The 14,926-nt window shown below is 43.2% G+C and overlaps 1 long non-coding RNA gene across 1 annotated transcript in view; it reads right to left on the reverse strand.

Moving 5' to 3' along the window:
* The window catches only part of LOC142924417 (uncharacterized), a 13,729-nt gene extending 4,412 nt beyond the window's left edge, over positions 1-9,317 (reverse strand). The window contains exons 1-2 of the long non-coding RNA XR_012941625.1: positions 8,796-9,317; positions 7,155-7,343 (exon numbers count right to left, since the gene is read on the reverse strand). This is a non-coding gene — a long non-coding RNA (uncharacterized LOC142924417). The remainder of the gene's footprint in view (positions 1-7,154; positions 7,344-8,795) is intronic.
* Between the last annotated feature and the right edge of the window lie 5,609 nt (positions 9,318-14,926).

A 14,926-nucleotide genomic window follows, 5' to 3' on the forward strand; every position in this document is an offset into this window, starting at 1 on the left:
CTTGGGAAATTTAAAAACACTGAGTAACTTCTTATCCCTGCGGGTTGCGTTGCGACCGAGAAGCAGTTCAGCTACCTCTGCATCTCAAATGTGTTTTTTTTATGTACGCATATGCTGAACTTCTTTCGCACCGTTTTTTTCAGTTTTCAGTTTATTTATTTTGGTATAGCCCTGTGAGCCATTCGGCTCTTGAATCGGGTGCAACCACAACAAACAAAAACACGAACAAGAAAAACATCTTAAAGTGACTATGTGAAAGTGACCGTACCATAGCCAGTCGGGGCTAATCGGAGGTGCGGGTGAAGGACAACAAACTAACACGCACAAAAATCAGTTCTGAAGAAATTAAACGTGTTACCCTGGAACAGTTTGAAATTATTGTATTGTAGAATATTCTGATGAAAGTATAAATTATGAGTGCATACACCTCAGATTAAGTCAGATAGCAGAAAGTAGAAACTTTTAACATTGGGATCACAACATTGGCACAATTTACAGGAAATGGAAATTCATAATGAAATAAGCATTGTGTATCTACTGACACACGGCAATAAGTGTAACAAAACATACAGATACGAACAAAATAACCTAGACAAAAAAAGAATTGATAATCAATGCATGGTAGGCGAAGTATATTTGCTATATATTCTGTTCACTGGCTATGCATATTCCATAATTGCTTTCAAATAAAGAACACAATCAAAACTAAAGTAAAAAAACCACCGAAAAGACAAAAGCAGTAACACTTAGGTGACCAAGACAAAAGCAGTAACATTTAGGTGACCGATGGATCAGCTTAAATACAAATAAGAAATATTTAAAAAAACGTTTTTTAAACACGCTTTAATTAAATGTACTGTACTAGTAATGGAAGAACTCCACGACTCCAGGAAGTGGCCCCGAAGCTTGCCACAACGAAAGGGGACCGTGGGTCAATTACAGCCAACGTCAGTTTACCGTGGACAATTAGACCTAAGCCGAAACATAACAAATAAAAAATATTGTTTAAAAATATTTGTTTTATTATTTTTTTATGATAGAATATGGTATTGTCATCAGTATGACATAAGTATACCAAGTTTGCAGTCGATACCACATTGGGAAGTGGGTTAAAATTGAGTTACAAGATTTGAGGATACAACAACGACAACAGACAGTGAGTTAAATAAAAGCGTGTAATAATAAAAAGTGTGAGTTTGAGACGACAGCAACCCTCTCTCTCTCAATAGACTTCCAATTCTTTGCATTTAGAATTATCTGCGCCTTCAAGCAAGCGACAATTGTTGTGACTAATCCAACTTACAACCTGGGTCTTCACAGTGCAAAACAAAGACAAAGATCCCCCGTATAGCCTAAACAGACTGTTGGGGCAAGTGCTGTTGGCGAACACCTATGAAGGCTGGCACTGTGGCACACGAGGGGGTGGGTGGCCAGCACCACGCCCGGCCGCTTTTGTCTCCCTCGTGGCGATGGTTAAGTCGACTCGAGGCCGAGTCGACTTAGAGGAGGCCCAGAACCGATTCAGATAATCGTCACTGGTGTTAGCCGTGAGCAGGAGTTCCGTGCCTTTGCCGTGAGCTAACACCAGTGACTAGCTAACCGCTACACCACCGCTCCCCACAGTGCACTCCTAGCGGCACGCGCAATGCCCGACACATGTTTGCCTAACCTTTGCAACATTTCAGTGTCAATCAAGCCAGAGGGCCTAAGCGCTTGACCTCTTGGTAGCAGCCTGGGTCTGGATCTGTTCTCAACACTTTATCAAACGTGGTAATCCTTACAAAGAGCCCTTATCACCAAAGGTGTAACGACAAGGCGGCGGCTGCTGCTGCTGCTGCGATGTTCCTCCGAGTGAATTCAACGTGCTCAGCAGGAGTTCCGTGCCTTTGTCTCTTAAGCACGTGGAAAATGTCAGAAACCGGACTATTCCTGGCTGTAGTCTGCAAACATTTGGGGGGCATGACTTGAGAAAGTTTAACACGTAGAAAACTTTCGCGACCAATATTATCCACAAGAGGTTTTCTTTTCGGTTCCATCACGTAAATATGAATGTGTCGTTAAACTTGTCACCCACCCGACACAGCCAATTAGTAAGGTTTGTAATGTAAACAGAAGGCATCGGTGTGTTGGAGAGTATACCCACCACATTTAGGATTTCAATTTTATTGAAAAACTAGCTTGTTTGCCCGTCCAAGGATGGGTGTATGTTGCAGTAAATCTGAAATAGAAAAAATTGTTCAGCTCATGATTATTAATGAGGGGGGGTTGCCCCATGTGGAGTGACGTCACGCGCGGGACACAGCCTTTTAAAATCTTCTTATATTAGTTGCTGCGTTGATTTCTTTATGAGCTTTACTTTCTATAAAGAAAGGTGAAAATTAAAGCTCATTTGCATAAACACATTTTCGTTTCCGCTCCACCTTTTTCATGCGGAGTGACGTCACCCGTTTATGATGATTAATGACGGGGGGGGGGGGTAGTCCATGTGGAGGGCCCCACCTGTTAATGATTATTAATGAGGGGGGCTGGTCGACGTGGAGTGACGTCACACGCGTTACACACAGGCATTCTTGGCTCATTATATTTGGAGGATATGTTGTAGGTTTACTCTCCAACACACCGGAGTGCTGAACTAGTAACAAATGGGCATGTTTTGTTTACGTGACAAACACCTTACTAATTGGCTGTCGGGTGGTGGTGGATTTAACGAAATATTTATATTCATGCAATCTAACCCAAAAGAAAAACCTTCTATTATGGATAACTTTGAGAAGGTTGTATTGGCATTAGTTTCATGATGTTTTTGGCTAGTGGTTTGAGAAGTGGTAAGAGACCTTTTCCCAGTCATTGTCTTTCCTGATGGCACGAGGAGATTTCCCCGTCAATTCCTGGCATCTGCGCGTTTGGCAATGATCACGCACATGCCGATGGGACATTACGTATATGAAAAAATATACAAATATGTAGCCTCCTATTTTAAATACAGGATGTTTTTTTTAAGGAATCTGTTGCTATTGTACCTAAAAGGTTCGTGTATGAACCTGAAAGACATTTTCGTAAAAAATTATCCAACGATTAAGATGGTTCGTGTACCATTAAGTTACAATAATATAATACAATCTAGATACAGAAGAGCTACATATATGTTTAAATATGAATGGATAAATATATGATTTCCGATGTTGGAGCGATTAAAAAAAATACCAATCTAATAAAGAAACACACGCACATATAATTGCAACAACTTACAATTAATCGGTAGAAATGAAACATTTCGATTCCAGACGCAATCTTATGTATAATGTTTACATAGCTCTTGATAATGATTTGGAGCGATTTGTCAATCCACTGTTGGATGAAAGCCTTCTGCACACCATGACAATCGTTGGGGGTTGTTTCACCATACTTCACCATGCTGGTCAGCAGTGCCGGATTCAGCTAGTGCGGGTCCTGTAGCATTTGTTATAAAGGGGCCCTAAAGAAAAAAACATAAATACAAAAACACAAATTTTTTACTTGCATAGTAAAGTAATTGTATTTTTTCATTTGCTATACAGCCATATAATACGACAAATCGCTAATCTTAAACACCGAGTCGTTCATAAAAGTTGAAGGCAGTATAGTACTATAGTAATAGAGCAAGTGCAGAATCACTGAACCGGAATTGATAGCTTGAAAGCATTTAGCGCGGGGCCTTTGAAAGTGCGGGGCCCGTAGCTACTACATATGTAGCTACTTTTGCTACTAGGATAATCCGACACTGCGAGTCCGTGGGGGTTCGTGAAGGACTTGGGAATCAGGTTCGGTTAGCATATCACTCGCCACTGATTGTTAGGGTTTATATAGGGTGGTCCAGATGTCTTGTGACACCCCCCCCCTCCCCGGTGATTTTTCTGAAGCTTAATATTTTGTAAGGTTTATTCACCACATAAATATATGTGCGAAGGAATAAAAAATGTTTTGGCGTCAATTAATAGTGGATCACAGACATCCAGATCGATCACCCTGCACAACGGAGTGCGCTCACCACTGCGCCACCGCTCTCCTGCGGCTGAGTCACTAATGATGAAATCACTTACACTCATAAATAGGTCATAAATAGGCCGTGGCTCCCGATTTGCCGCACCGACTCCCACGGCGGTCCCCTCATTGTGATCGTTATCCTACATTGAGGCGACTCGCACAAACGCCGCGTCACGAGTATCTACCACCGCCAACTTTTGCTGAGTTTATTTTTTATCTCCCCCGTACCGCATTTCAAAAGGACTCGTTCGCAAATCAGACACGTGGAGCCGCGCGCCCTCGCTGCGCCTAATTGTTTACACAATAAGCGGCGCAAAAAAGGCAAATCCAGCCAAACAATTGCCAAAAAGAATGCGCCAATTAGTAATCTGTAAGTAATCAAAAAGTGGACGGTAGCTCCGTCCCAAACACAGTAATCAAAGAGTAAAGTGTTTGCACACAAGGCAGCTCTTTGAAGACGCGCGTCCTAATTGCCCGCAGCTGTATCTTCACGCTTGACCAATTCCCGGGGAGTCGCCGAGCTCGAGGATGTTACGTGCGCGGAAAGGACATCGATTTTAAAAATATGATCTTCATTTTCCAAACTGTAATGTCCAATTTAAAATCATATACCGGTTTAAGTATGCAAAATGCCCGGCGACATGAAGTAGAAAAGTACAGGTTATGTAATGATTTCTAATTAAGTATGTACTTATAAAATAGGTTTTAACATTTCTGGTAATAAAACAGTTGTGTAAAGATGTTAAAACACCAAACTGAAACCTTTTGTAAGGAATCATGTCTGCATTAATCACATATATTTGTCGTAATAAAGGTTTTTGGGTTAGATCGCGTTATTTTTAAATGTGTCGTAACCCTCCACCACCCGACACGGCCAAACAGTAAAAAAATGTGTCACGTTTACAAAGGACAAATAGTTCACTACTATAGCCCACCGGTGTGTTGAAGAGTTAATCAACATCATTTAAAATTTGAGTACGACGTTGCGCTGGTAATTACATCCAGCATCATCGGGCAATTCGCCAGAATGGTAAAGTCCTCACTTGCTCCCGGTCTTAAATAGAGCAGCAGGGTGACATCATTTAACTTGTGAACATGCAAAAAAAACATGCTCTGACAGTATATGATGCATTGTATTTGAAACGGATTGGTCCACACCAGAGACAGCTTTCTTTAGAGCCCATTCTCAAACAGTGTTAGACCAGAGGACGCCAAAAGACGAACAGCACAAAGACAATGCCACTATCAGGACGTTGAGAGCTCGGGGTAAGCAGCGACATCATGGGACCAGTTTATGCTGCACCTTTTGGCGTCTGTATGTACTTGCTCAATTACTGGGTTCGTAGTATATATGTTTTGCACGTGTAAAATGTCTCAGTTATGTTGGTTTAACGCCAAAATGAAACTATGAACTGAACACGTTGAACTGCTTAAATTAATAAACTGCAAAAACAACGAAGAACATACTGAACTAACAGCTTAATCATAACACAAACAGATCACTTAAACTCGAGCAGCACAATAACACAAACTGTATGCTCAGGCCTGCTTCCAAGCCTGTACCATTATTATGGCAAACTACAAGGTACATATTCTTATACTTTTTTTCTGGGTAATTGTACGTATGTACTTATTAAGTCAATAGAAATTTAAATACTGTACACAGCAGAGAGATGAAACATAAGCACGTTCAACTTTTGATCCTTTCAAGTTTTGCATTCTATAACGAATCCCACGTAGCGTATCAAATAAAATGATCATACAAAGAAAGTCTTCTTGACAGAACAAATTCAGGGTCCCAAAACTGAAACCCTTCTCTCCTCTTATATTGCTAGTCTAGGATTGCGACCTATCCTGGTTGTTCCAGTATGCCTCCGTTCTGAAGTAGATTCTGTCTCGGCAAAATCTGTTAAGCATTCGGAGGACATTAAAGTCACAATTTGTTGCTTCATTAATAATAATGATGATGATACATCGCTGAAGATAAATGCATTGCCACGTAGCCGTCTCCTCTACTGGTATTGTGAGAAATTCAAATTGTATCCATGATGCGTCCCGGTTATTTTTTAACACTCGTGATTACAAACGCGCTCATTTTAATTTGCGCTCACTGGAATTTAACTGAAGAGCTCTGCCTATAACAGCCAAACCGGGGTCTCCTCAAAATACCAAAAATGTTCATGGTCATAAATGATCACGGTGTCAATAACGGATGACACGACCAGAAACAAAGTACGGCAGTATATGAAATTTATTTAGTAACCGATGTCGTGGTAAGTCTATTATGTTGCACAAATATCGAGATTTTTTTTTCCCCCCAGATGCTGGGGGATAGTGTATTAATTAAAATGTGCTGCTAACACCTACTCTGGTTCTATGAAGGGTTCTATGAAGCCAAGACATTGCTCACAGGTGTGAGCAATGGCAACAGCGGAGCCCGCGTTTTGTATAGGGTATTACATTTTGCGCTGTGCCCTTTTCCTTGGATCCAAATAATAACGCAACGTTAAACCATGCGTCAAATAGGTTCTGCGGCATAAATGACACATCACAGCGTCTCAATAATAATCATGAAAACAACCTCCACGTTCTCAACGGCGACAGCAGCATCAAAGAATCGTGCAGCACGAATGGAGCTGTTTGAAGTGCACCCCTACTTCTCTCTCTCTCTCGAGATATATACACGCGCGCGTATGGCCACAACACAAATTAAAGACGCTTATCCTTACACTCCACTACAGGTATAGCATTACATTGTGAATAAACGAACCCCCCCCCCCTTTACCATCTGCTAATTATCTGTAGACAACTAGCTCTTGATAACTACCAAGGGTTTGCATTCTCGATACCGAATGTTACGTGCGAACATCGATTCAATCGGGGGCACGTCTACGGGATATTCCATCAGCATTAAGTGAAGTCACAGCCTTCATTTGTACAATTATGCAAGACTGTACTTTCTGCTTGTGATGTGCACATTCTCGATGCCCTTTTCTCCGTGGTAAAGAGAGAGAGAGATGTGTGCAGCATTAATCTTGGCAAAAATAACGTGGCCACTTCAATTAACCCGTCACCACGGGACACTTTTGCAGTTCATAGACAATGGAAATGTCAGGGCAAATTGAGCTCACGTTGTTATGGCTTGGCACTGCTGATAGAGATGACGTGCAGTGGCCATACGATCAGTCCGTCCGGTGTAATTTCAGCCAATTGTATTCGAGGAGCGAGGTTGATCTTCATACGCCCGGCTTGTTAGCCTCAAGATGTTGCAACCCAGTGGTGCAAAGTCACCGTTTTGTATGCTCACGTCAAGAGCAACGCTACAGTCAAGATGATAAAAAACATGTAAAAAAAGATATTAAATAGATGGCTGTAAAGTTATACACGGTGAACATTCGGAAATTAAATGTGCACAATTGTATGATAGGGAAAAAAACGAACATGAAAACGTGAAATAAAGTAAGGAGTAAAACATTTTTTCTAAGACTAAAAAGGGTAAAAACAAATATTGTAATCAATGCGCTTTTGGTACATTTTTTAAAAAAACGATACATTTCCATCACTTTGAAGTGCTATCGTCCGATGCCGCAATTTGTTTTTAAAATGTTCCGTGTTTGCTAAGAGATGACGTTTTCCACTGAAACCAAAATATACTTTGATAGGCTCCATTGTCACGTGACAAGTGCTTTGAAGTTTGTAAAAAAAAATAGTTCTCATAACATAACAAGCAAATATTTGTTACTTCTCTTAATTTTTGCTGAACTTTGTTGTGGTTTTTCTGTTCCTGGACAATATATCATCTCAAAAAAGTTGGTTCAACACACACCAGATTTTGTTAATTTTATCAATAAGAGATTAATGATGACAGCTTGGCATTGCTGATAGGGGCTGCGTGGGCGCCGCGGTGGCGAGATGTTAACTACCTCGCCTGGTAAACAGGAGGTCGATATGGAGTTTGCGTCTTCTCCTCGTGTTTGCGTGGATTTTTCTCCGGGTCCTCCGGTTTTGCCCTCCGCATTTATAAAAATGCGATTAGAGTATTTGGCTGTTTAAAATTTCCACGTGATAAGCCACTTCGTTGGGCTATCATTTATGGCCAGGTCGCTTATAAAAAATAGATATGCAGCTCAGTGGATTTTACCTGGTAAAATAAAAAAAAGTAAAGTTTAAGTTAACAAAAAACATGGCTGGGATGTCAGGTATGAACTTATGATCGAGGGCTTTCTACTACCAATTAATCTACATTCCAGTACAGCATGTGACCTATTTTTTCTTGAAAGGTGCTGGTGATTTTCAGCTAAAGGTAGCGAGTAAACAGCTAACATCATGCACAGGGATGGATATTCATCATCAGGCTACGCATCTGCTGCATGAGACATTTTAGATTGCGAAATAAATAAATAAACTGTACTATCTGTTATCGCAATGCTGTCGGTAGGATTAGAGCACACTTGGCCCAAAATAGCACTGCTTCATCTGCAATTGTGGTGTCCAGGACACACTTAATAACCCAGCTAGATTTCGTATTGTCTGTCCGCAGATGGCGACACAATGGACTTAATAATTCACTCACTCGGATTATTTAATCCACCCTCTCAACGAAACCTTCTTTTTTAAACAATGGCATTTTGTGGCTTATCAAGTATTTTTTTAAAAGGAGCAGGTAGCTTGGACCGTGCGAAACTCACTGTGATAGGTGCGAAATAAGTTCAACATACATACATAATGAGTTGGCAGTATTATCAGGTATGCAGCTGTGTTAGTTACATTACCTTCACTGTGATCTTGGGGTTTTGCACACGCAGTCGAGGGCGATAAATGATTGTGAGAGAGGTTGGGGATTTAGGCCGCAGTGTTTAGAGTTCCCAGTGTGTGTTGATTGCAGCTGATTCACGTCATCAGTTGTCATTGACGTCACACCAAAGGTATACTCAAGCCCAAGGTGTGACGCTACCCAATAAACTGCCTGGTTCCTGCGAAACAGTTGAGCGCCCAGCCCGCACACCTGTACACCTGTACACGCACACACACAAATAAAGCCAGATCCTCTGTATAGCCTTTAATAGACTGTTGTGGAAAATGCTGTTAGCGAGCAAGACCGGCACAACACACGAGGGGGTGGGTGGCCAACATCACGCCCGGCCGCCTTTGTCTCCCTCGTGGCGATGTGTACACACCGCACCAGATACTCATTTGAGGCTGAGTCGACCTAGGGGAGGCCCAGGACTGGTTCAAATAATCGTCACTGCTGTTGGCCATGAGCGGGAATCGAACTCGGGTAACTCGGGTAACCGAGTTCGTAGCGCAGCGCGCTAACCGATGCACCACCGCTCCCCACACACATACACATGTTCACACACACACACAGACACACGTTCACACACAGACGTTCACACACACACAAACGTTCACACACACAGACGTTCACACACACACAGACACACGTTCACACACACAGACACACGTTCACACACACACACAGACGTTCACACACACACACAGACACGTTCACACACACGCACACATTCCCACCGGATTCGCAAAAAAAGCTTGCAGCTCTGACTTGTATTGGACTGGCCCAGGCCACCTCCTGCCATGGCTCTGTTGTAGAAATGAGAATAAATCCCAGACTTCATCGGCCAACAACGCACGGAATGATGGAGCCAAGGTGGGGAGGGGCTGGGAGGAGAGAGAACAAAAATCACAAAAGTGAGAAGAAGAAAAATATATAACAAATAGAGGCACCCAGTCAGAGCATGTGTGTTTTAAAACCATCTTTCGGAGACTGAGGCATTTCCTTCCAGTTTTCCGGAAGAGCCAAGAAGCTGATACAATTTTTTTTAAGTCTTCGCAGAGTCGCGTTGTGGAGAGAGAGAATTTCACTGAAAGACATAAGAGGAGGGCGCGGGAAGACTTCTGCGGGGGTGGTGGAAGGAGCCGGAGGGGCGGGGGGTGATGCTGTGAGTCACACACCCCAGGAAACTGTAGCCTCTTTAAAAGTTAAGAAAATAAAACCCAACTATTATGGAAGGGTCGCCCGGAGCAGCTGAGAACACAAGCAAATGGGGAGGGAAATGTCCTCAGTGCAGCATGAGGAGTGATTTACTTTAGCTTAGTGCCGGGCTCTTTACGGTTCAACATAATCCATCGTAAATCATTGTATTTGTTACAATAAATCTTATTCTGTGGCCCCCCTCTAACCACCCCTCCGCCCCCCCCCCAAACAATGAGAGACTGGCAGGATTGCGGCGCACAGCTAGAAATACAATCAGTCTAGTCCCTCATTGGAAAAGTTCAACTTTTAAAAGTTACACGTGTTATTGTAATATTGACACTGAGCATACAGCTGTGCGTGTATGTGTGCGTGAATGTCTGCACGTGTACAAGGAGCGGTGGCGCATCGGGTTTATTTAGGGCGCTGAGCTACAAAACTGAGTTCAATTCCTGCTCACGGCCACCAACAGCCAGTGACTATTGTCTGAATCGGTGATGGGCCTCCCCGAGGTCGACTCAGTCTCAAATGAGTAGCGGGTGTAGTGTGTAAATATCGTCACTTTGGAGGTAAAGGCGGCCAGGCGTGGTGCTGGCCACCCACCCCCTCGTGTGCCACAGTGCCGACCTTCATAGGTGCTGCTCGCTAACAGCACTTGCCCCGACAGTCTGGTAAGGCTGTACAGGGGATCTTTGTCTTTATAGGGAGCAGTGGTGTGATGGGTAACAACAAACCACACCACAATCCTGGGCATGCACCACATCAAGTGGCCAGTTGTTGTCGGAAGTTGTCCTTTGGGCTTGGCCTTCCCTGAGGTTGACTCAGCCTTAAAACGAGCACTTGTCAAAATGTTTAAGCATCCGCACCGGGGAGACAAAGGTGGCTCAGTGCACGCCTTGCTGTTTGCTGCTTTTGTTGCTGAAAGCACAGCTCCCCCAGCCTACGAAGTGATAGTTTACTTACTTAAATGCGCTGTACACCCCACACAAATATAGCTGAAATGTACACATCAAGTAAGTTTATGCAAATTTCCGTCCTATTTTCTCTGCACAATTCCACAAAAGTTACTTTGTTGCGTTAACTAATTTATGGCATTCGCTCATTGGTATCTCTAGAAATGAACAAATAATATAACTGGTATAACTAAAAACGCAGCTGTACTTGTGAGTCATAACTCACAGCTCTAATAACAATTATTTAACGAGCTTTTGTCAACCCAACTGCTGGATGAAGGTCTCCCAATTCCATGTTGGCCATGGGAGTTATTTAACCATACTTCACCACGCTGGCGAGCGTGGGCTGGTGAACTGAGGGTGATCATCTATGTGGTGTCTCTAATTCACGTTTTTTTTTCCTCTTACACTTGTGGGGGTTTTTCTCTCCGTCTCCGAGTGGAAATCCCAGCGTGCATCTCAGACTCCATCCTTGCTTGGCGCACTTTCTCCTCTTTGTGTTCCTTGTCAGAGGGCACGTTCCCGGTCCATACGCCGCGCCGGATTATAAGCACTCATCGTATTATATGAGTGCTTATATATCAATTGATGCTCACTATGAACCAATGGACGTTTCCACGGCAATATTTCCTCTCCAATAACCACTCTGAAGTAGCCTCCATTTTGTTGTTGTTAAATAGCTCACACAGAGCCTATAACGTACATTTCCTGGACATTATGGTCATAGTGTTCGATGAATCTAGTCCACCTTTTGCTTTGTCTTTGAATTCTCGTCAGGTGTAAACAAATGTTAGATCTCTCACACTCAAGCAGGCAATGGGCCGCGTTCGTCTTCTTTCCTACGATTGGGGACAGTCTTTTTTGTAAGGCAACCAATATCATTCTTTAACTCAACCTCGCAGCAGTGGCGGCTTCTGGCTCGCCATCGAACAAAGACGATCACCGCATCGCACGTGCTTTCGAATGTGCTTCCTCCACCGTCTGGAACGCTCTTCCTTTCTGATATTAGGAAGCCACTGGAGTTATGCACTTTTAAATCATCATCTGGATTGAAAACTCGTTTCTTTAGAATTGCTTTTTGTGTTTAGTTTGTTGACCTTCCCCCACACCTCCGATTAGCCGGTTGGCGACGTACGCTAGCGAAAGACGTTCAACATGCATACAGGCATTCTGCTGCATGTCTTCACAATTGTGCCGCACGTTTCTCCCATGCATTTTACGCGTTGTACCATTTGTTATTTGGTACGATGTCCGACGGTTCACTCCGCTTGCTTGGGAGCTTCTTGAGGAGCTGACGAGTCGTGCTGTTGGGGCACGATGCCCAATATACACGTCTGACATCTCGCTCCACACTTTAACAATCCAAGAATGGTTTTCACGAAGATGCTCCTGCCTAGCACGTGGAGAGAAACGTCGGACATTGTGCCCGACGACACGCGGTACAATCCGAAAACACATGGGAGAGCTAAATGAGCAATTTAACACGTAGCAGTAGTAGTAGGCTTTCGCGACGAATATCATCCATCATAGAGGTTTTTTGGGTTAGAGCGCGTAAATATATAAATGTGTCGTTAAACCCCGCCACCACCCGACACAGCCAATTAGTAAGGGTTTCTCACGTAAACAAAACGTGCCAATTAGTTACTACTTCAGCACATCGGTTGTGTGTTGGAGAGTTAAACCCACAACGTTTATAATTTGAGTACGACGTTTCGCCGGTAATTGCAAGCAGCCTCATCAGGCGACAGCCAGAATTGTATATTTTATTTTTACGCGATCTAACACAAAAAAGCCTCTTATGGATAAACTAGCGATGTTGTCATCCTCAAGTGGCATTTGTTGTTTTCTTTGTTCAAACCCGGAGGGATGATGGACTGAGTTTGAGCTTTGAACAAACGATTTGACCTATTAGACTTCTGTTTGCGAGCCAAGTGGTGCTCGACCCAACAGAGTAATATAAATGTCCTTTTATTATAGCAGGAAAGTATCACACGGTCTCAAGATTTAATTATCGTGATGATGGATACGAAAAATTGGAAACGTTTGACCCAATTCCTTACGACAATCGTTTTTTTCCCAGTTGAGAAATAAATCCACCCGTGGAGAAAATCCACACACGAGGAGGGCATAACAGAACTACAAAGATAAAGATCCCCCGTATAGCCTTAACAGACTGTAGGGGCAAGTGCTGTTATCAAACACCTATTAAGGCCGACACAGCACACGAGGGGGTGGGTGGCCAACACCACGCCCGGCCGCTTTTGTCTCCCTAGTGGCGATGTTTACACATCGCACCAGGTACTCATTTGAGGCAGAGTCGACCTAGGGGAGGCCCAGGACCGGTTCAGATAATCGTCACCGGTGATGGCCGTGAGCGGGAATCAAACCCGGGTCGCCGGGTTTGTAGCGCAGCGTAGCGCTAACCGCTACACCACCGCCCCCCACTTTAGCTGGACGATGTGCACGTACACAAAGTTAGGTGCGGAACCTGACTTCTGGACCGTACTCTCTTACAATGGCCACACAGCTCTGCAGGTGGGCGCGTATAAGACATGGTGTCTCGTTAAAAAAAAAAAACATAGCCTGGACTATCACAGAAGACACAATGTTGAAAAGATGCAGAAAGATAGTGTGGTGATAGTGTAATTTTTATTTACCATGTTGATATTGTACCTAAATTTTTTTGCATGAGCTTTTAGACTGGTGTGTATAAATCGACTCTCTCCAAGCGCTACACTCGACGGATAATTGCAGTTTGTGGAACAAACTTTTTTTTTACTGAACAAGAAAACCTAGGACCAGTGAGTATTGTGTGCACACAGTGCGAGTCGCATCATTCGTGTGTTTTTGATTGCTTCACCGGTGATGGCCGTTATTTGTAATGAGCTGAAATGTATATTTATGCACCCAAAATTCGCTTTTTAGTTTTGAGACAGGTACAGGAGGAAAGTGGTAGTTCAGTGGTCAGATCAGTGGTTCGTAACCTGGGACGCACGCACCCCCTGGGGGTGCGAGAAGCCAGACACGGCCAGATTTTTTCATAAGGTAAATCATCGAAACACAAATTAAGCACATTCACCTCAGGACAACTACTTTGTTTCATCAAACCTATCTACGTATTATCATTATTAAAAGAAAAAATCCAATTGAGAACCATAGGGAGTGCAAGGCCGCAATAGAGGTCAAGAAAAACTGGGTTAAAATGTTACCCTATGAATCTGGTCATCTGAGTTCAACTCGCTGAGCATGGCTCACATCACCTGCAACCAGTCGTGAAAATTCTACATTTCCATGGCAGGGGGAAGTTCATCCAAGGGACAACCAGCGACGACTTCCCACAAAGCGGTCAATCATTGACTGCAATTACAACTTCGCAAACTTCCGATTGCGAGATGCGCCCCCCCCCCCAAACCTCTCTAACAACATTCCACCTGGCAGAACAGATCGACACGACCTCAGTCAGTAAACAGAATCGCTCAAATTTTGATTTAAAGCTTTCGTGACTGCAGGGATTCATATTCTTGGTTCTTTCGGTAAAGTCACGCAGAAGGGAAACAATAAAAAATATATAAAACATCCATTATTGTTTTATATATATATTAAATTGTTTTATTGTTTCCCTTCTACGTGACTTTACCGAAAGAACCAAGAATAAGAATCGCTCAATTTAACACGTAGGCTTTCGCGACCAATATCATCCAAAGAGGTTTTTTTAATGGGTTAGATCGCGTTAATATATGTGTCGTTAAACCCGCCACCACCTGACACAGCCAACTTGTAAGGCTTGCCACGTAAACAGAACGTGCCAATTCGTCACTAGTACAGCAGTACAGCACACTGGTTGTGTGTTGGAGAGCCAAGCCACAACATTTACAATCTGAGTACCGTGACATTTCGCCAGTAATTACAACCAGCTTCATCAGGCGACAGCCAGAGTTGTGGAGTAGTCCTCCCGTTT

The sequence above is a fragment of the Petromyzon marinus genome, chromosome 13, assembly GCF_048934315.1.
Source record: "Petromyzon marinus isolate PM22_M1 ecotype Great Lakes invasive population chromosome 13, UKy_Petmar_22M1.pri1.0, whole genome shotgun sequence".
Lineage (NCBI taxonomy): Eukaryota > Metazoa > Chordata > Hyperoartia > Petromyzontiformes > Petromyzontidae > Petromyzon > Petromyzon marinus.